This window comes from Haliotis cracherodii, unplaced genomic scaffold, assembly GCF_022045235.1.
Source record: "Haliotis cracherodii isolate W230 unplaced genomic scaffold, xgHalCrac1.p SCAF_4, whole genome shotgun sequence".
Lineage (NCBI taxonomy): Eukaryota > Metazoa > Mollusca > Gastropoda > Lepetellida > Haliotidae > Haliotis > Haliotis cracherodii.
Genome location: NW_027266297.1, coordinates 19,092,275 through 19,115,954, shown reverse-complemented (window position 1 = coordinate 19,115,954; position 23,680 = coordinate 19,092,275).

Here is a 23,680-nt window from a genome sequence, read left to right as displayed (position 1 = left end):
GGTAGAATGCACAAATCAAAAACGAGGAAACATAATTGGAATTAACCCATTCTGTCCCAGCCAGCTGCCGTCGAAAGTATAGCTGCCCTACATGACAAGTTTGTATATATTCCCACTGACAAAGCCTCAAATAACCTAACCATTATATTTAAGCATCACGAAATTAATTGTTTGATCAAAGAATATGGTATACGTGACACACAAAACATTAACACATATAAAGCCAATATGTTAATCGAGGAAGACATTTGTCAAAAACAGCATCAGTACGCAACTGTTGACTTGACTCATGTCCATTCCTCTTTTCTAATTGTTTGTCTCAGAAATGAACCAAGTTAAATTGTGTCAAAACCTTAATTTTCAACCATTTACACTGCGATCCCAAATGACAAACTTAAGGGAAAACTTCATCCCCAGATCCGTGGGTCAGTTGTCACTACACGTGTTAATCATGATATCAATCACTTAATTGTCTGGTCCAGACTCGATTATTTACAAACCGGCGTCATATAGCTGGAATATTGCTGAGTGCGGTGTTAAACAACAACAAAAACGAAAACATATCTATCTTCGAAGGGTCGGAACAATTTGTCAAAAATGAAAGCAATTGTCATCTGAAGTTAACTGAGAGAACACTATGTGAAATACTTCCTTCTTGCTAACAAGTAAAAGTTGGGAATAAGACATTTAGGTAGGTATCCGTATATGTATATTTCTTTACGCATATGAATCGGAGCTTCTGCACGGATAAGCAAATTCAAAACAAGGAAGGCTATACTTAAGCTTCAGGTATATCAAATATCTGAAAGCGTTCAAAAATAGTGAAAAATCTCTTCTTTATACAAGGGATGGTACACGTGTCAATATATATATACTGACATGTGTACCATCCCTTGCCACGATATCCTCACACTGGAATTTCAGGTACTGTGAAAAAGGACGCATCAGTGACAAAACTTATATCCGATGCAGTTCCCTATTTTGACTTGTACCATAGGTACCCGTGTTTCTTCAAATAAAAAACTGATTTGCATTTGCACGTGTATGTGACGTTATCATCACCATTTGAGAGTGATTCATAAACACATGTTTTTAATATAGTCGGATTCGTACAATCAAGTCCGCAGATATTTTCTTATGATTATGAAAATTGTTTTGTCGCTTTTATTCAGATAATCAATGCGGGTGTGTGAGCCTAATCCAATAGGAACGGCTTCGGGGAAATTATGCAGCTACTAACATTACGAAATATTTCTTTTGTTTCGCATTATTCACTGTCATGTAGATTCAATTTGCATCGCCCTCCTTGTAAGCTTTTGTTCAGACGCAATACCTTTCCATCTTGAAGTTTCTTTTTCTCTGTAACTTTACTATATCGACATAGAAATTGAATCCAATTCCCAGTGAAAGTTTGCAAGCAATGTTAATGGCATACTTGCTTATACAATGATACAACGCGTGTAATGTAAGACAGCTTCTGAATTAGCTCAGAATTTCTGTTCAAGAGTTGATATTTTATTTTATTATAGTTTAGGTTATTTTTTGTTTGCAGTAACTGTACTGACACCATTTCTTGGCAATTCCCAGTTGTCAACTGTAACAGGACCATATTTTCGTACGTACGTTAATAACTTTCATACAAAGTTAAGACACAATGTTAGACAGTTTGACTATGACCATTTGTTTGTGCATGTTGATTTCGATACAGGCAGTTTGCACATGACGGGATGCAACGGTAACAAAATAATAGGGACACCAATGGACAGGCGATGAAGGGTCAAGACGTAGCCCTGAAACGCCGTTAGAAAGTAAAAATACCTTACGTCAGCAAATATTTATTAACACTTTCAAAATTTAAATGTTTTATATACACTGATATCTGAGTTTATGTTTTCCCCTCTACTGCCAATATGGATGTACTAAAATATAATAATTTCCATCAATGCCAATACCAGTTCATTACAATTCTTCAATCACAGTCGGGAAGAGTACATTTAAGTATTATTTCTAAAGTATTTGTAGACATTGACAAATTCCTATTTCAGCTGTTTTCATTGTACACAGTAATTGTTTGAGTTTATAAAGATTAGGCCACAAATAACATTTTCTGGTATATATCTACTACGGATTTTGTCGCGGGCTTGACATTTAAATAAATAGTGGAACTCGTCAGCAATAAGTGTCGAGTTACAAAGGGTACAGATTCTTTCTGCTCTGGGTATACCCAAACAGCGGCCAGTAGCTACAGGTAAATTATGGTTACATGTTCTTAAAGTTAGAGGAGGGAAAGACATTGTTCTTGAAAGGAGGTGGTATTTTTCTAAGGATTGGACATATTTAAGTTATCTATAGTAAGTTCCTTTGGAACTATTGCACATAGTAGCCATTGTGACAATTTAATAGGGTTATCATGCATTTCCAGTTTGTGCCAAAATCAATTACTCTTTCAGCTATAGTTATGTGAAGAGTGAAATGCGGGAGTAGTTTTCTTAAATTGTATGACCGTTTTTAAATTCAGTTAAATAATGGTAATAGTTATATGAAGTTATGGGAACAATCAATGGAGAGAACACGATTGTAGAGAATATAGTTTTTTGTCTATATTATTTTTCAAGTGAACACAAGTTAGCTGATATTTATCGACATGTCTATTTTGAACAGAAAGTGATTTCTTTTATACTTCAGATTAGAAATATTGTATAGTATGTTTACTACCATTTCATAAATGTTAACATACTACAATACTACAAGGTTTCACCAATACGTTAGTCTACACATTACCAATATGTGTTTCTAGATATAGGTTTCACCAATATGTTAGTCTACATATTACCAATATGTTCTTCTACATACATGTTCAACCCATATGTCCTACATATTACCAATATGTTCTCCTACATATAGGTTCACCAATATGTCCTTCTACACATCACCAGTATGTTCTTCTAGATTCTTGTCCCACCAATATGATAGTCTACATATTACCAATATGTTGTTCTACATACATGTTCCACCAATATGTCCTTCTACATATTACCAACTTGTTCTTCTACATACATGTTCCACCAAAATGTTCTTCTCCATACATGTTCCACCAATATGTTCTTCTACATATTACCAATATGTTCTTCTACATATTAGTAATATGTTCTTCTCCATACATGTTCCACCAATATGTTCTTCTACATATATGTTCTACCGATATGTCCTTCTACATATTACCAATTTGTTCTTCTACATATTAGTAATATGTTCTTCTCCATACATGTTCCACCAATATGTTCTTCTACATATATGTTCCACCAATATGTTCTTCTACATATATGTTCTACCGATATGTCCTTCTACATATTACCAATATGTTCTTCTACATATTAGTAATATGTTCTTCTACATACATGTTCCACCAAAATGTTCTTCTCCATACATGTTCCACCAATATGTTCTTCTACATATATGTTCTACCGATATGTTCTTCTACATATTACCAATTTGTTCTTCTACATACATGTTCCACCAATGTGTTCTTCTACATACATGTTCCACCAATATGTTCTTCTACATATATGTTCTATCGATATAGTTCAACCCTTCAATGTATGAGTTTGAAGTTAGTTGCTGACTGTTTTGTGGTGCCATGTAAGAAAGTGTATTACAGTGCGCCCGACACCGTACAATACAGAGACTGGTCGAAGTAACATGGTTATTGGGGAATAAGATTGTTATACAATCCCAGAAATTCAAGAAAGAAACATATTTAAGACGTATATGTATCTGATGACAAGGGCAATGAAACGTTCATTATATGTCGTTACACATGGTCGTGTCATTACCCTGTTCATGTTATATCGGATGTCAAGAGTAATCAAGACACGATGGTTCATGTCATTAATATCAACGTGATCGGCTGTGTTAGAAAGGCAAAGCGTTTGGGTATATTTTCCTTACTTTGTAACAATTTCAACCTAATTTGAACAAGCAGAAACCTTAATTTAAATAAAGATTATTGTACATTGCCCCGTTGCATGTCTGATAGTATAGAAATACAGCCCGCGTTTTGTGTGTACATATCATGTGTATTTCAGTCTAGTTGGTGTAAACACATCTTACCCTTTATCGAAAAGTCTTCTTGTGATCGTTAAATGTCACAAGGATTTGATATCAAAGAACATCTTCGGTTTGATTAAGCTTTGTGCTCTGTTGATATCGGAGTAATGGCCATTGGTTATGTGTTATTACAGTCTTAACTTGTGCGGGTTAGCAAACAACGACAAAAGAACCTCCACACAACACTTTAAAATCTACAGAATTTTGTTCAAAATCCTTACACAGTTTTTCAAATGAATAATTCAGTGTTGAAATAACAAGAAATTACAAATTGACAGTCCCTTTTCAGTGTGTGGTGCTCAAACTACTTACAGGGTCACATTTTACTCAAATATATCTGACATGAATAGCTGCATATATCGTAGTGTGACATGCAACAAATAGTATAATATTGATACGGAATAATTGGTAAGTAAACTATGCCTTTCTTTATGTTGCTTGATATAAACTCTTACTTTAGCGAGTGAGAACGGTTGTTTTTTCGTTTTGCTTTATTCCAGCAAAATCACGAAGTGGGATTTACACATTGTACCCAAAAGGGGAACGAGTCCGGGTCTTCGGTGTGACGAGCGAACGCCCCCTTTACACGCAGTCTAGACAGCGAATGGGAGTTCTCCCAGGTAGCGCTGCCTAGTCAACCCACCCAGAACTTCTCGGAGAATGTGAAGACTCCCCAACACTGCAGCCTTCTACATTACCCAGATTGTCAGAAGGGCTGTATTCCTGGTAGCAAACCAGGGTACTCACCCAATGTCAGTCAACAGATTGAGAGGTACCAAACCTAAGTCACCGAGAATAATGGGGAGTCGGACAACTTGGTACTTTGTATGCAAACGTGACATTTCGAAAGCGAAAGTTTTTCCTCAATCTTGTCAATCACATTAATGTCAAAGGGGACAGAAAATTCAATGATATAAATAATTTCATTGGATTTATCAAAAAGGACAAGATCAGGTTTGTTGGCCTGGATACGCCTGAGGCTGTAAATGGGCCTATTCCACGGAATTTTGTATTTATCATTTTCCATGACGCCCTCTACATATTCCGGGTCGTACCTTGGGTGGACTTCTGTGTAAAAAACACAAGTATGTCGAAGACGGTACTAAAATGATTGAGCTACACCACCATGTCGTTTAAGATACTGTGTTTGTGCCAAAGCTGGGAATCCACTGACAATGTGTTGGACAGTCTCATTAAATTCATTGCAAATTCTACATTTGTATATTGACGTTTTGATGCAAAATCACACATTGACGGGTTCGAGTGGGAAGTGACTGGTCCTGAGCAGCAAACAGAAAGCCTTCTGTTTCACTTTTTAGGCCAGACTACTTCATCCAAGCAAAGGACTCTGCAGGATTGCTGATCTTCTCAACACACTGCACATAAACTCGATGCAGTGGTCGTTCAGATAGCCTCTCCTTTAAAAATTGAGTTTGGGCCGACGGGATATGGCACTTCGCTTGGTTGGCACTCATTTCTGTACCGTCCAGGAGTATAGAACCATCAACAAAATCAACACCGACACTGAGATTATGTCCCACATCCTTGGCTCGTTTTAGAAAACTGTGGAATACCTTGTTCTCATCATGAGTCTTGACATGCTTCACAAGAGGATCGTCTCACAAATAAATGTGTGCAAAAGTGCACAAAACAGTTCTATCATGAAGAGCCCCAACGTTAATCAAACCACGTCCTCCCATAATGATTGGTAAATATAAGCGATTGAGGGAAGAGCGAGGGTGCGAGGATCTATTGTCTGACAAGATTCTTCGTGTGAGGGTGTCAGTACCCTGAATTTCTTGTTTCGTCCAATCAACAACACCAAAATAATATGAAAGGACGTGTACAGCATACGTATTTGTGGCTTTTACTTTAATGCCAGCGTTCAGCTCTGCACTCAAGTCTGCATTTGTACTCTGCCCGAAGTTTGTCCTTGATGTTGGCATTCTGGAGTTTGTCCATAATCTGCATCCCAAGTACGTATAGGCCTGACCTTCCACGGAATGGTCAATAACTCCTCCTCCAAGTGAACTGACTGATCCTCCCTCTTCTACCTTTCCACGTTTCAGATGAAGAATGTTGCATTTGTCGAGTCCAAAGGACATGCCGATATCATTAGAAAAGGACTCGACAAGGAGAATCTGCTTTTTTAGTGTGGATCCTCCATTGGCAACAAGTTCAAGGTCATTCATGTAACGGGGGTGAGTAAGGCGTGTTGGGGATTTGTGCTGAGGAGGTCCAGGATGATAACCTTCCTCTTTGCCTAGCAAAAAGCTTAAAAGATTTAATGACAAACAGAAAAGCAAAGGACTGAAAGAATCGCCCTGAAATATACCCCTCTTAATAGAAATGGGTTCCGATGTCACCACCTGCCCCTGCGAATATATCTTAAGTTGAGGTGACCAGCAATTCATTAAAGACTTGAGTAAAAAAAGTAGTCGCCCGGGGAGGTCAATACATTCCAGTGACTTCAAAATCCATTCGTGAGGTACAGAATCATAAGCTTTTCTGTAGTCTTATCCAACACATTGAGAGGTTACGGTGGTAAGTTTTAGCCTCTTCAAGGATCATTTTCTGAACCAGCAGTTGATCCTTACAACCCCAACATCCCTTTCTGGCTCCTTTCTGCTCCATGTAGATAATGTCATTCGAAGTGTAGTACGATGACACGAGATCTGTAAGACACCCTATAAATAGTTTGTACTGTGTGTTCAAACAAGTAACTGGGCGGAAGTTTTTAGGGTCAGTCAGGTCACCTTTCTTTAGGAGAAGTATTGTTCGCCCTTTGTAGAACCAAGGCGGAACATCCCCTGCATCCACAAGAGAATTAAAACAGTGAAGTAATGGCGTTTGGTCACAAGGGAACAGTTTCCAATACAGGTTTCGAATACCATCAGGCCCTGGCGCCGTATTAGATTTGGACTATTTAATTACATATTTTAGGCAATCAGGTGTAATGAAACACACCAATGGTGACCTTATTTTTTCATGTACACTAGTATTGTAATCAAGTACCCATGGTTCCTCGAGGTTACAGTTGCCGGGTATGGACCACAATGTTTCCAAAACCTTTCACTTGAATCTTTTCTCATCACTCTCATACGTTGCATTTAATTGACTGTAAAATTGTTTTTCATTTGATTTAAACAAAAAAAATTGTTTTATGAATAATTATTATTATTATTATCATTATTATTATTATTATTATTATTATTATTATTATTATTATTATTTGTGAAAACATCTTATACAATTGGGATAGTTTCAGGTGTTCTTTATGAATATATTTCAGATATAGCTAAGTATCTTATTGCAAATCACCGAATTGCACTACAGTAGATTGAGACATATGAAGAGTCTTACAAACTTTTAGAAAGAAATGCCTATGAAACCATTAATGATTCTCACATTATACAGAATCGCTCCTCTCGAATATCTAATGTAATGCAATCTGAAACCTAACATATTCTTTCGAATGCATTAGTCGATGTGGGATCAGTTTCAAAGCATTTCTGCACCCTTTTTTCGACCAATTCTAATATCATATTTGTAGATTGCATTCAAAAGCTGTAGTATCCATGAAGAGAGGATTGTCTTATGAATGTTAACTTCCTTTTCATTCGAATGCGACGGTTCGGCACAGGTGCTTCCTTGACAAAGGTAAGACCTGAGCCAAAACGTCTTATTGAAAAATATAGAAGTTGAGATTCATTAGCCAACCCTGTCTTCTATTCTACTGCCCCTATTTCAGCGATTCGCGTGACAAGAAAGTAAAATTCTACTATAATGATGTCCACCGTGGTATTTTAACACATATTTAGTCAACATACATAATGTCGACCATATTTAGTTTGATAAGTGATAAATTCGTCATATTCCTATAGATAGATTATTAAACTCACATGCGTGACATACTGATTTTACGAAAAGAGTGTCAGAATTCTTGTATTGCGTGAATACGTGAATTCTTACACGAGTTTCGTAAAATCAGTATGACACACATCTGAGTGTATTTATTTTATTATTACCCATCATTTCTTAATCCTTTTGAGGTCCCATTTAGAACAATGCACTGACCACCAAAGCTTTCTTAGAAAACTCACAATTTGACGTCAACAATCTTCAGCTTTGACATCGTTTCTAGTGTGACATCATTCCGACTTTACGTCAAAATAAGATTAGAATGACGTCAACAATGCCGTCCTTATGACGGAAACAATGCACTGGTGAGCAAGAAGTGATATTTGCACAGGTGTACCTACGATTTTTATTAACTTGGTTATTTCTAATCATATGGGTAATAAATCCTTCTTTTAGTGTGTATGATAAGACAATACATTTATTCACCCATCTTTCAGATATATAAGTGATTCTTCATATTTCCGATTATGTTATATCCGAGGTGCACGACATGTTCATGTAATGTTTTGTTTTGTTTGTTTGTTTGTTGTTCAACGCCGAACTCAGCAATATTCCAGCTGTATGACATCGGTCTGTAAATAATGAGTCTGGACCAGACAATCCAGTGATTGGTGGACGTGTGGAGGGAATTACCAAACTTGACGCATAAGTGACAAAACTTATCCAGTGATTGTCTTCAATAGAAGTATTCAGATAACAGATAACAGATGTAAGTATTCACATAAATAATAACAGAACAAACAGCGAGTTACGAGGAAATACGGAATATCTGTACGGATGAATGCAGGGTGTTAATCCCGAGCCTTTTGGATTATCTGAGTTTCAGGTAGGTTATTCTATATTATTACTCATTGACATGAAAATAAAACGAATGAAAAGTCACCCTACATCTTTACAGGCTGCCTTTGGTTCAGAATATAATTAGTTCATGACGTCATGCCGTCTAGCCTTATGGGTAATTAATGGTAATTGTGTACTGATATACCCATTTTGAGCAAAAACCTTCTGTTGCCGACAACCTACTCCTTCAAAATGGATTCTATTAGGCGTAGTGTTGGGGATACAGTATGGACCATCCCCGTGGTCTGGTGGCCTACCCGGACAGGGGAGGGTCAGTGGTTCGATCCCCGGCCGTGTACCTAAAGACCTAAAACATGGTACTGGTCGGCTCGTATACTGTGTCTGAGTGGGGAATCCGTGATAATACCGGCAAGGTATCTCAATAGACTAGCACCATAAACCGGACATCAATACGGACTTGTACAAGCACAAACAAGCACATGAATGCACGTCGCATTATGAGTGCAATAATTTGGAACGCGATGTTAAACCCCATTTCACCTCATCTGAAACAGTACGATCTCAACGTGTTGTGAGATGTGTTCCCTTCTTTGATACACAAACATAACCGTGATTCCCATGTGAATCGCTTACGTGTCATCTGTACATTTTTATAAGTTATAAATTTAAAAAATCACAGGAAGTCAGAATGGTAATGTGAGGAAGAATTATGAACCTCGGATTTTTACTTTTATATATTTATCATGAGGAATTCCACGTGAGGAATGTTAGGAAAGGCAAGTAAATACTTAGGTGAACACATTGTGAACTTACATCCAGATGTTTTTTCACTTGAACAATCATTTAGCCGCTACAACTCTATTATATACCTGAACAAAACCAAATGAAGGTGTGCTTGTATTATTATCGATAACATGGATAAATTTCAGTTGTCATTAATGAAGTATAACTATATGAAATTTATTTTTCAAAAGGGATATTTGTTAAGATGTGTAAATTATAAAATAGACAAACAGAAAGAATTAGATATCCGCTATTTTAACCAAAGGTGTCAATTTGCAAATCCTGACGGGTTTTTTGACAGATTCGAAAATGTTGACCTGTCTTATGAACTGAAACCAAGCGAGAGGTATTCGAATAAAATTAGCAAAATATTCATTTGTCATATTAAAATAAACGATGCCTAATTGTCATTTATTCAAATTATAAAAATATTATTTCGGTTTAATAACGGTTTCTGAACAAAATGTTCGGTTGTCTTATCAGAATAAGCGGTAATTTATTGCAATCTACTGTGAGAAGACTGTCACTGCCATGGACAAGTAGATGTCGTTTCGGGGGGTTGTTAAAGGATGTAAGCATTATCTATCATCTACTCAGTGTTCCTCCAGACATGGCCGCACCCACATATCTGAAACACTTGTTTATAGTGATGCCTTACTTGTCTTGTCGACCATTTAGAAGCGTTACGTGTTAATATTTCTTAAAAGTGGAATAAAACGCAATTTTATCCCGTATTTTTTACCCTCATACCACTAAATATGCACATTGGATATCTCCTCCAGTCATCATTGACCATCGCGTTTGATGTTACAACGTCCAGTGTACAGGTATCTCAGACATGTTTACACAAACCGTTTTAGATGTAAATAATATATTTAAGAAGTTATATATTCATTTACTTCTTCATCCCGCTGGTTGCCTTGCCAACACGGTTAATCACATTTGGTTTATCGTTTATTTACTTTTTGTTCGTTACATAATGATACATACTTGTTCACTGCACTGTAGGATATAAAAATGTTAAAAGACGAGAACGTAAAACAAAATTTCATATTGGCATTTTTGAAATCATCATTGACTATTTTATATGAGACAAGTAAGTTAACTTTTGTTTTATTTCTGTACATTCTGGGACAGAGGTGAAATAAATTGAAATAAATTGTTTAAGTGAAATTAGAAATATAATTATGCCGTACGTCTTTCCGTTTCTCTGTAATTATGATGTTTACCAGCATTCACGGTAATTGCGACACCACTCTTCAATACATATTTGAACTTCTTGCCATAATCGTTTTGCCACTGATCACTCCCACAGTAAATAAACAATCAATATAGTAAATACACGTTAACGCATGCTCTGTTGATATATCTATACCGACCACTCTCAAAAGAATCCCCCTTTCAAATAGTTAAGGAAATTCACTTACCCACAAACTTCAACACACACAAATTTAGCTTTGTTGACGAAATATGCAAGGGTCATTATGTAGTGGGCAATATATGTTCCAGTATATTCATCTATACAGCATGCTTGGCACATAAACACCTGTTATAACTCTTAACGTTATGTCTGGTTCTGCTGTGTCAGTCATTACTTTCGAGATATGATATCCATCGAATATACTTGTCAAGATGAATTTCTTTAGATTGACATTATCTGACATTTGAAATGATGTCCCAAAGGTCGATCGTTCTACAGTTGTCTTCTCACAAAAAGGAATAAACCTATTATTTCTTGCGACTGCAAGAAGAACTATGAACTGTAATTAATGTTCAGTGTTAATATTTTTTTCTCTCGAATTTTGTTCTTTCAAAATTCAAAGCCAAGACTTAACTTTAGCTTTTAGTGCATTATGTTACAGCTGTTGGGATTAAAACCATGTGCCTACTACTTTCAGGACATGAATAAGATCAATAAGTAAGCAACAACAGTAAAACGTTACCCTGAGAAAAAAAGCCCAGTGAATTCGATTAACTTAATTAGTAAGGTTAGTAAATAGCGAATTTACTATCCTGCTTTGTAGATTGCACAAACATGCTGACGGTTAGTAAATATTTCTTAATAATTAAGTATAATTCACTCCTTAAACCACTCTGTACAACATGTGTTAAGAATGTAAACATATACAAGACATGTATAGGAATCCTAAACGGTATGCCAGTTTGATGTGTTCTATCTAAAAACGTTTAGAAATGAGCTATCGCCTCATAGCCTAAACACAAAATTCCCATAATCCTATCAAGTTGAGAATTAAACACATACATGTCTCGACATGTTTAGAATTTATACACACCTTTAAACATTTTCAGAACTTAAACATGTTTAGCATAGTGCATATCATCAGGCTATGTCAAATATGGATGTCAAACATTGTCTGTTTTGACTGCCGGAATGAACATAGTTAGTAATAAGGGCATAATTAAGAAAACATGTAACTTTTCAGGGGAGGACCTTCCCATTTTGTAATCTCTTTGATGTAGTTTCAATTTCTGCCTCTTGATTTGTCAGAGACAAAAGTAATTGACTTAGAGGCTTTCGTGGTCGCAACAACGTGATACGAACAGGTCATTGACCTTATGACTTTAGGATTGGGTAAGTGCTTACTATTATCTCCTGTGTGCTAGACTATCAAGGTAGAAGGAAGCGAGTTAAAGATCAACCCCATATATCAATATGCCTGCGAATCTGCACAATACAGCGATGTAAGAATCGAATAAATGCCAACATATCAATACATAAGTATAAAAAAAATGAACATATCATTCTAAAATAGGCGCTTGAAGTCATGACATCCTCTGATCGTATTTCATAATCCCTTCATGTACTAGTATGTAATTCTTTCACAATGCATTCAATATGGCTTCTTGCATTAAAAACATATTTTCTCTATCGCATGAAAAGATAACAGTCTCTTTTGTCAGAATACCAACACAATGATTCTAAATGGCGGAGATAGCTTTTGGAACTGTTATTTCCAAGAATACATGACAGGTCGGTATAGCTATAACATTGCGCTCATTATTGAATGATCAAGTTGTAACTGAAGATGCATTAATGTGTTCTTGATAATACAACAAGTATCAGAGTCCTCGGGTTGAGGGTATTGGGTTTTACTGAATACTTGTCATCAACCTAAAAGCTTAAGACGCTGGAATATTAGTATGTATTACTTCTAATTTAGACAGATTTTTTTATTTACCAATGAAATCATACCTCTTACTGATATTAAGAATAATTTTTCCAGAACATGATGACAATAGCCATGCATGTCCAGTTGAAATGACAGTCTGAAAGCAGAGGTGGGCCGGTCGTGTTTTCGGTCGATAAGCATGCACAGGTGAGAATTGCCAACAAAGGTTACCTGCTGAAGTAATCAATGTACACCTGAGATTTACCAGTGGGAAGCAATGTTGGCCATTATCACGACCCTTACAGGGAGAGCGGGATAACGTCTCTCCCAGAAAACAATCACTGAGCTCTGCGTATAATTAAAAGTAGTCCGTGTCCTCATCGTAGAGGAAATAAGGATTGTTTGTCAGACGAGGGTGGTGATCAGATACCAGTACTAGTTATCAATGAGATTCTTTCCGTACCTTTTTATCGAAACTAATTTATATATTTAAAGTTTGCTTAATAATTAAGAATTAACTTATCTTTGTGGCACTTTGTGTGAGTTTAAAAGTTCATAGAGTCGCAATCTCTAACGTTCATACATTTTAGCTCTCATTCTGAGAAGGTTCATACGCCAATGAATTCACACAAAGTAAAGTCAGTTCTTATAAGTGTTCATATCCCAATGTTGCACCTCGAAGGATTTAGTAGGTATGACTCCATGTTTACAATGAGAGCCATACAACAACCATCTGCATAACGGACAAAAATAGTTCCTAAAAAGGGAGACATGAGCGTATGTATATCCTAATTGTTCAACGGAAAATATTTTGTAGTTTGGTTACATGAAATAAAGTTAATACTATCGTTATTATAGGAGCAGTGTATGTCAAGAAGTATCTCTAAGCCAGTCATAGTGACAGAGCGCAGTAATACATTTACTTCAAGTCCAGAACGTTAAAATGGCTGACACCATCAACACGACCGGGGACATCTCCCATTTGTCAATGAAGCTATGGCGACTAGGTGTTAGTCCATATTGATCAACTGGTCGATCATTAAGAGGTGATTATAAAGATGTGTGGAATAGATATTTAAGTAAATTCATAGATTGCTGAAGAATATCGATGACTGTCACTGTCAGCCAAGGCCAGGATGGAGTCGATAGTTTTGGTGTGCATTTCTTCATTGTGTTAACTAGGATGGTACGTAGCGAGGATATTCCATTAGTTTAATACCATTCGTCACCACTCGCCCCTTTCCATAACCTGCAAGAAGACTCTTCCCCTGTCGATGAATGTTATGTGCGAAAATACGACAAACCAATCAGAATGCGCGCATGATTTCAAGTTCTACGTCAAAGAATCCCTCAGCAATAATTTAGATTTTACATATGTCTTGCATCTAAAAATATACCCAAGACACAGTTACATGTGTTCAATCATACTGTATAATTCCGCATGTCCCGATGTGCTTTAAATTGCATCTGAAATATATATACTATATGGGGAAATACATGTTAACCATTACGCAACGAGTTGACAGTTGTTTTAGGTATGCCCGTTTGCGCTAAGACTGGACCCGGTCGTAAAAATGGCCATGAGAGGGGCACGAGTCGCTATTCGGCTTGTTCCGGAATAGCACGAGTTGGTCACCAATGAGTTTAATACCTCTCCTAAGGCATTCTAAAATATGTATGCACCGCCGTCATATAGCTGGAATATTACTGAGTGCGGCGTTAAATATTGTATTTTTACGTATTTGCATATCTTACCATTTAAAACAGTCATATAAAAGTACCGTTTTGCATCTAATTTTACTTATGACGATTTATAACCGATTAGATTGATATTTGTTTAAATTGATAACATCATGCATAAGCTACATAACAAACGATTATCGGGTTTTCATGCATGTAATACTATATTTATGTAGCTGTGCATACATGATTTAATTCATTCTTTTATAGTTTATATATAACAGCATATTTCGCAAACAACTGGTGTCATAACTGATATTCAGTGATCCATTTATGCAACCTTTACCCCTATATTGCATTTTACGCCCAATGGAGTTTCGGCAGATAATCGAGGCTGAATATTCTCTGGCGTTGACAATTTATATAATACACACATTACTGCGTTAGATCAAAATATGATTGAATGTACACGACCTTAATTCATATTGGTATTACTTCTGATCTGTTAATGCACTGCTCAACCTAAATACATACTTTTTCCTTGCATATATACAGTTTTCTTTTTGATCACTGTTATAAGGTATAATAAACTATTCATAGCAAAACTAATTTTATCATCATGTCTCTGTGTCTATTCCAAAATTTCTGCATTGAAGATCTCAAAAGTTATCTTGCGAATTACTAGTCGGTAGCTCTTTAGCATAATGTAGTAACAATTAGCAATATTTACATGCTTGTTTGTTCGAATTTTTTATTCGGCCTGTTTATGACCCGTGATTGGTCCTCTTGAATTTATCCAAGTCGTAAACGTCCAAGGGATTTACTCCCGCATCAAGCCGTCATATTATTGAAAGAGGTGTTGTTTAGTGAATTCACTCATTTCACTCACTAATCATATCCATTCGAAACTAAACCGGTCACCTACAGGTCGTTGCGTTCTAACAAAGAATTGTTAATCTGGCATCGTATTTTCGCATAATGAGAATAATCAACTATAATAATAACTACCCAGTAAATAGATGGTGTAAGTCCCGAGCTTTTGACGAGGGATTAGATAATAACAAAGAGGGAGGATCAGTCAGTTTACTTGGGGGAGGAGCTATTGACCATCTCGTGGAAGGTCAGGCATATACGTCCTGAGGGATGCAGGTTAGGGACAAACTCCAGAATGCCAAAATCAAAGATAAACTTCAAGTATGAACACACAATGCCATTTAGAAAGTGGTCAAATGTAACAAATTGTTTGTTTGGGATAACACTTTCTTTGTAAAGTACAGATTCTCGTACTGTTTGGGGTTGAACACACAATGCCAAAATTATTTTGAATAGAACCGTATACAGCCCCAGATGTATCTAGGCCAACAAACCTGATCTTGTCCTTTTCCATAAATCCAAAGATATAATACATATCATTGAATTTTCTGTCTCTTTCTACACTAAAGTGATTGACACGATTCAGGAAAAAAACATGGCAAATATGCGGACCTCCCTTCGAAATATCACACTTGCATCCCAAGTTCTAAGTTGTCCGACTGCCCATTGCTCTCGGTGCCTTAGGTTTGTTACCTCCCAATTTGTTGACCGACATTGGGAGAGTACCCGGGATTGCTGCCAGGAACAAAATCTGGGTAGGGATGCAGTGTTGGGGAGTCTTCACATTCTCCGAAAAGTTCTGGGTAGGTTTGACTAGGCAGCGCTTCCTGGGAGAAGTCTCATTCCCCATAGGGCTGCCCTGAGCTGATGATGAGCCTCACCAGACTGTACCAGGACCACCCAAACCGTCTCTGCTGCATGTATTTATATATAAGAATATACCAACGATGCCTGTGAGGCGATAGAACGTTAACGATCACATTTCCATCTCATCCTACCTCTACCCATTCACCGGTTACTCATTCACAGTGGCATATTTCGAGCACAGTCACTTGCCTAAGGAGACACCACGTGCGCTTCAGTGATGGGCAGAGCCGAAGCCCTAGAAACTGTTAGGATTCAAGCTATCGACTGAACCTTCCACACACCGTGCACCCATCCAGCGACAACTTCACCTGGTTTGTGACCTGTGCTCTGTACACATGACCACATTCATCCACGCAGTTATCGTTGTGTGTATATTGTATAGTTGTGTATACAAGATTATTGTTTATACCTTTGCGTTTGGAAATACGCGATGTTTTATCGTTAATTATATTCGCATCTACCATACTTCTTGCCTATATTAATATGCTGTTTCAGGAACTATCGTCAAAAATATTATATCAGTTATAATTATAATTACAGACAAACCAAATTAGCTTTTAGCAATAATATGTATACTCCACTGACGTCTCTACATATGTTATTTTGCCAATCTGCATTCTGTAATCAGGTTTGTAATATTGTTTTATAGCTGGAGTGGTATTAATATAAGCACGTTGTGCTTGTTTGCCAATCTATTTTTTTCTGCAAATAAATGTGTTTAGATCAATAAGTTTGTAATAACCACTCTAATACGTGTACTGAGCTACAGCTTTTAGAGAAATACTACAGCACGTTGAAACAAATTGTTTAAAATGTTGCCAATTTATACCACAGCTATGATGGATGTGTGTCAGTTAACGTGCTGACATCCCAGCAAGGCAACAATCACATGACTGAAGCTCTCCATATTGTTTCTTCTAAGCATCTGATTTAGAATGATTAATAATTATGAAAGTGGAGCTTTTGATCGAATCCATTATACCAACATGGGCACAGAATGGGCCCGACCAGCTTTTAGAATCCTAAACACTCTCGCCGATTGTGCATTCTAGGACAAACACGGGAAAAATCAATCCGCGTGGTTTCGGGCCATCTGCGCCCCGTCCCAGGACGGTGCCGACATTGTCTCCGCTCCAGATGCGGGGATGGAGAAAGTTGCCCGATGAAGGGGAAGAGGGAAAGCATATGGGGGACATTTGGGGGTCAAGAGAAAGGTGGTAGGTTGCAGGACCAACACTCAACATATGCAGGGGGTAAGAGATGAGGTCGAAGGATGAATGTTGGGGCAATTAGACGCTCAAGAGCACTGTGACGGTATAGGCATGGCTGGTTTGGATGGCGTTGATTGCTTATACGGACGAACATACTCTTGGGACGTGGTTAGGGGGTTTGTACAGAATAGGTCATTGTCAGGGCAGTGGGGAGGGTGAAGAGAGTTGGGTTTGGGAATCGATTCTGTCTGACAATATGGTTGAGTAAACCCCGAGTCAAGGTCACCTGCGGGGGTTGAGGGTTTCTTTGAAGAGCAGTGTGGGGCTCATTGAGCCAGGCCTGAGGCCCCACAGGTGCTGAGTGTCAGTCAGTCAGTCAGTATGCCCAGGGTCATGAACAAGGATTATTTACGTATATATAGCTTCTGAAGAGGGTTACGTTTCCTGGGGATGTTTCCCGTTTCCGTATAAAGGGCCAGTGACAATATGATAGAGATATGTATGAAATATGCGTATTTGTATCATATAGAGTGTAGGATGCAGTATGCATATCGTTAACCATATATAGGGTAGGATGCAATATTGTGGAGGTAGGTATGCAATATGCATATCGTTAACCATATACAGGGTACGATTCAATATGCACATCGTTAACCATATATAGGGTAGGATGCAATATTGTGGAGGTAGGTATGCAATATGCATATCGTTAACCATATACAGGGTACGATTCAATATGCACATCGTTAACCATATACAGGGTAGGATACAATATTGTGGAGGTAGGTATGCAATATGCATATCGTTAACCATATACAGGGTACGATTCAATATGCACATCGTTAACCATATACAGGGTAGGATACAATATTGTGGAGGTAGGTATGCAATATGCATGTCATTAACCATATACAGGGTAGAATGCAATATGCATATCATTACCATATACACGGTAGGATGTCAATATGGTTAACCATATATAGGGTAGGATGTCAGTATGGTAGATATAGGTATACGATATGCATAGTGCTAACCATATACAAGGTAGGATGCAATATGCATATGGTTAACAATATACAGTGTAGGATGTCAATATGCATATGGTTAACCATATACAGTGTAGGATGTCAATATGCTAGAGGTAAGTATTCAATATGCATATCGCTAACAATATACAGGTTAGGATGTCAATATGGTAGATATAGGTATGCAATATGCATAGTGTTAACCATATACAGGTTAGAATGCAATATGCATATGGTTAACCATATACAGGGTAGGATGCCAATATGGCAGAGGTAAGTATCCAATATGAATATCGTTAACCATATACAATGTAGGTTATCAGTATAGGTATGCAATAGGCATGGGTTGACCATATACAGGGTAGGTTATCAATGCGGTAGGGCATGGTGGTGGTCAGGCTCGCTGACTTCATCCCGATTGCGTAGATCGATGCTCATGATGTCAATTACTGGATTGCCTGGTCGAGGTTCGAATATTTATACGCAGCCGCCATATAGCTAGGATATCGTTGAGTACGGCGTTAAACAACAAACAAAATGATAATCAGAAATGAGCCGAATGGGCGTGTAAATATCGATATTCTCCGATCTGCTTTACTTGCTGTAATATTTTACTTTAGCCGCATCATGAATTTTCATCCATAAATACTAATCTTAATACAGAGAAAAACGATCCTTCAACCATCCATCTAACTGAACTGATCACAGTTAAAATTGGAAATCTTCATAAGACATGACGGGTATGTTGCTTAGTGTAGAGTTATTAGTAATGATAATGACGAGTATATATCGTATAACTGACCCTTGCCTCTCATCCATAATGCCCATTACAATGAAATAGAACTATGTGGATAGGATGTCAATCAAATGTATACATACTTCAGCATTATGTAGTATAGCCGTATCATGTTGCCTTGTTCTTCATATAGCAGGTTCCATACACAGGAATCGTTGGTTTCATTTTGTCACACGTATGGAGGCAATAAGATTCTTGTTACACTTCTACTGAAGAAAACTCCCTCGAGGGTGATATAATGAAGGCAACAGAAGAATATATACTGTGGAGATGGTAACTTGCTGTTGATTTAAGAAAGTTAAGGATATATGATATGACAGTCTTTTTTTTACTTTCCGTTCTTTTCTCGCGTTGACATTTCGTGGCTTTGTTTTTTAGCTGATTTTGAATTTAATGACTTCGTGAAGCTGACGTCATTTCATGAAAAGTTATGAAAAGTGTTTTACTCATAGTCCTATGACCTGTTAAACAAAATTAATGAAGGGATTTTGAATCATGTATACTCTAAAGGCCAGCGAAGACATCCAATCACACTGACCCGCCAATACGAAATATGCATGCAGTGCATTCAAGCTAACAATGGTAGTTTGTATCGCTTTGCAAAACAAATATCAACATTTGTTTGGTTTATTTAATTGGTACTAATATATATTTGTTTCTCGCCTTGCGCATTTGAATGTTTCTCAAGATATATAGAGATACATCACGTTTAACGAATCATGCACTATTAATATGCTTTAATTGTTCTTAAATCTGTTGATATAAAGCAAACCTAGTGTTCCTGTGGTAGTCTTGTTTCCTAATGAAGGGCAGATGGTTTAAGTAATGTTATATAAGCATAACAACATAAGGCAATGTCGATACGCCAGGCTATGTTTCATTTGATTACACAAGCCCAGATCTGAGGAGCAGACTAAACACGCTGATTTTCACACCCACCCTATCCCCCAACCCAATGGGAAAACCTAATGGATAAAGCGTTCGCTCGCCACGCCGAAGTCTCGTTTTCGATACACACACATTGCTGAAATATTGCAGAATATAATGACACACAATCCTATCAACTCACTCCTGTCGCACTCTCTTTAACTAAGAAAGTCTAGTTCAATCAATGAATTGTGTGTTACATAACTAAAAAAAATTTAAATAATAATCCACCAGTTCAGACCGACTTTCTTACATAAGATGAACAATTTTATTTTTTTAAAGTCATTATTCAACCTAACACAGTTTTGTATGGCTCGGCTTTTTAAAATCCCACACAGATTCTTAGACCAGAGCTGATATAACTGTATGGCATGGGCACTGATATGTTTACACATGAAGAGTCTTGAGCATGGGGTGTTCAGGGAGACTAACTTTTCTATGTTTTCATCAGATTATCCGCATTATCTCCTATCAAATTACCAGACACTGCCTTATCCCAGACTTGGAAGGCCGCGTAAGGCTGTCGGATGACGCTTGGCAGTGGTACTGTCAGTTGAAGTGATTTTCTATGTAATTATCCGGACCTAGGACATTAAATTATGAGTGTTGTGTATCACTTTATGGTGCTCAAACAATCACATCACAGTGTTTCTAATCTAATCGACCCATGCGGATAAATACCACAGAATATCACCCATACAGTTTTGACATAAACTGCTCGTGCTGGGGAAAAATATGACTACGATTATGACATTTGGGCCAGATTACGGAGACAGTCAATGAGCTAATTGGTTGGCTTTCACCACGGAGTCTATGAACAAGGCCTTCTGTCTAGGGACGGCTACCACTTCGTCAGTTTGCGACGATGTAGCGGTGTCGGTGGTGTAGCTGGGCAACGTCTTCCATCAAGATGTCACGACTGTCGTTGACGTTTTCTAAGTAACATCACAGATATCTCCCATTTGCATGTTCACGGGATCCAAGACATGTTTTTAGTGTCAGATGTGTACAACGTCCTCCACAACACAGAGTCTCAAGTGGTCAAAGATTGTCAAAGACGTTGACGTCAACAATAGACCCTCTTGTTGACTCTAAGCCAAAGTAGATAAGTTAAGAAATGGCCATTTCCTGTAAAATAAATCACTCGACTCGATACTTGTGAGCATGTGTACAGCGGAGACAGAGATTTAGCCTGTTTGCAAATTTGTCGAATACTTTCTTTTGCAAGGTGTTCAGGACGCGTGGAAAAGTCGGAGCAGGTTCTCGTCATGTCCAGTCACGACAAAGCGTTACCAAATACATGGCAGTTAAGGGGAAGGTTTAACCATGTATTTTTGAGGAAGGTTATAAGGAAAGTGGCTAATAGAGTCGGGTCACTAAAACGTGGACAAGGACGTCATCGAAAGAAATCGCATACCTCTTAGGAGAGTGTTGTGTATTTATAACGTAGTTTATTAGCGGTAGTGTGCTACGTATGCTTCTGTATACGTATACTTTGAGTGTAATAGCATTAATGTTAAGTTATGAGGACTAGCGGGAGTGTATTTATTACGAGAACTTGCGGTGGTGTTTTAGTTACGTGGCCTAGCGGTAATGTATTAATTAAGGGAACTAGCGGTTTGTATTGGTTACGTGGACCAGCGGTAGTGTATTCATTACCCGTACAACTAGTAGTAGGCTGTTCATTACTTAGACTGGGGGTAGTGTTTAGTTACGTGGGCGAGTGCTAGTGACACCGGTGGGGCAGGATACTCTCATCTTTAGGCGAACACCTGGTATCATCACCATTTGATAGTGACTCATAGACACATGCTTATGATATAGTCGAACTCGAACAATTAGGTAAATAACAGTAGAGTGATAAATGCTTTTAGTACAGATTTCATATGATTATGAAAAGGGTTTTGTCGCTTTTATTTAATTACACGGACTATTAGGAGGTATTAGTTACCTGGGCAAGAGGTAGTGTATCAGTTACTTGGGCAAGAGGTAGTGTATTAGTTACTTGGACAGGAGGTAGTGTATTAGTTACTTGGGCAAGAGGTAGTGTATTAGTTACTTTGGCAAGAGGTAGTGTATTAGTTACCTGGGCAAGAGGTAGTGTATCAGTTACTTGCGCAAGAGGTACTGTATTAGTTACTTGGACAGGAGGTAGTGTATTAATTACTTGGGCAAGAGGTAGTGTATTAGTTACTTGGGCAAGAGGTAATGTATTAGTTACTTGCGCAAGAGGTAGTGTATCAGTTACTTGGACAGGAGGTAGTGTATTAGTTACTTTGGCAAGAGGTAGTGTATTAGTTACTTGCGCAAGAGGTAGTGTATCAGTTACTTGGGCAAGAGGTAGTGTATTAGTTACATGGGCAAGAGGTAGTGTATCAGTTACTTGGGCAAGAGGTAGTGTATCAGTTACTTGGACAAGAGGTAGTGTATCAGTTACTTGGACAAGAGGTAGTGTATTAGTTACTTGGGCAAGAGGTAGTGTATTAGTTACTTGGGCAAGAGGTAGTGTATCAGTTACTTGGGCAAGAGGTAGTGTATCAGTTACTTGGGCAAGAGGTAGTGTATTAGTTACTTGGGCAAGAGGTAGTGTATCAGTTACTGGCGCAAGAGGTAGTGTATTAGTTACTTGGGCAAGAGGTAGTGTATTAGTTACTTGGGCAAGAGGTAATGTATCAGTTACTGGCGCAAGAGGTAGTGTATCAGTTACTTGCGCAAGAGGTAGTGTATTAGTTACTTGGGCAAGAGGTAGTGTATTAGTTACTTGCGCAAAAGGTAGTGTATTAGTTACTTGGGCAAGAGGTAGTGTAATAGTTACTTGGGCAAGAGATAGTGTACTAGTTACTGCGACTGGTTGTGGTGTATTAAGAATTATAATTGGCAGTAGCAACAGTATTAGCAACAGTAGCATTAGTAGTAGCTGTAGTAGTAGAGTTTGATGCTTAATCCAGTGTTTTAGCATTCACACGTCACGCTGAATGCCCGAGCTTGACTCCTCACATGCGTACGATGTGCGAAGCCCCGTCGTGATAATGCTGGAATATTGCTAAAATCGGCGGGAAACCATACCCCCACGTACTCCTTTTGACGAATACACCTGATATATCCCAAGTAAACCATGCACAATAAGAGCCAACTAATATGCGCTTTGAGTAATGCAACTCTGTCTAAGCTGGATGTATGTTATCATGCTTTCAGGCACTGGTATATCTGGCCCACACTCGAATACTGGTATATCTGGCCCACACTCGAATACTGGTATATCTGGCCCACACTCGAATACTGGTATATTTGGCCCACACTCGAATACTGGTATATCTGGCCCACACTCGAATACTGGTATATCTGGCCCACACTCGAATACTGGTATATTTGGCCCACACTCGAATACTGGTATATCTGGCCCACACTCGAATACTGGTATATCTGGCCCACACTCGAATACTGGTATATTTGGCCCACACTCGAATACTGGTATATCTGGCCCACACTCGAATACTGGTATATCTGGCCCACACTCGAATACTGGTATATCTGCCCCACATTTGAATATCTACATGC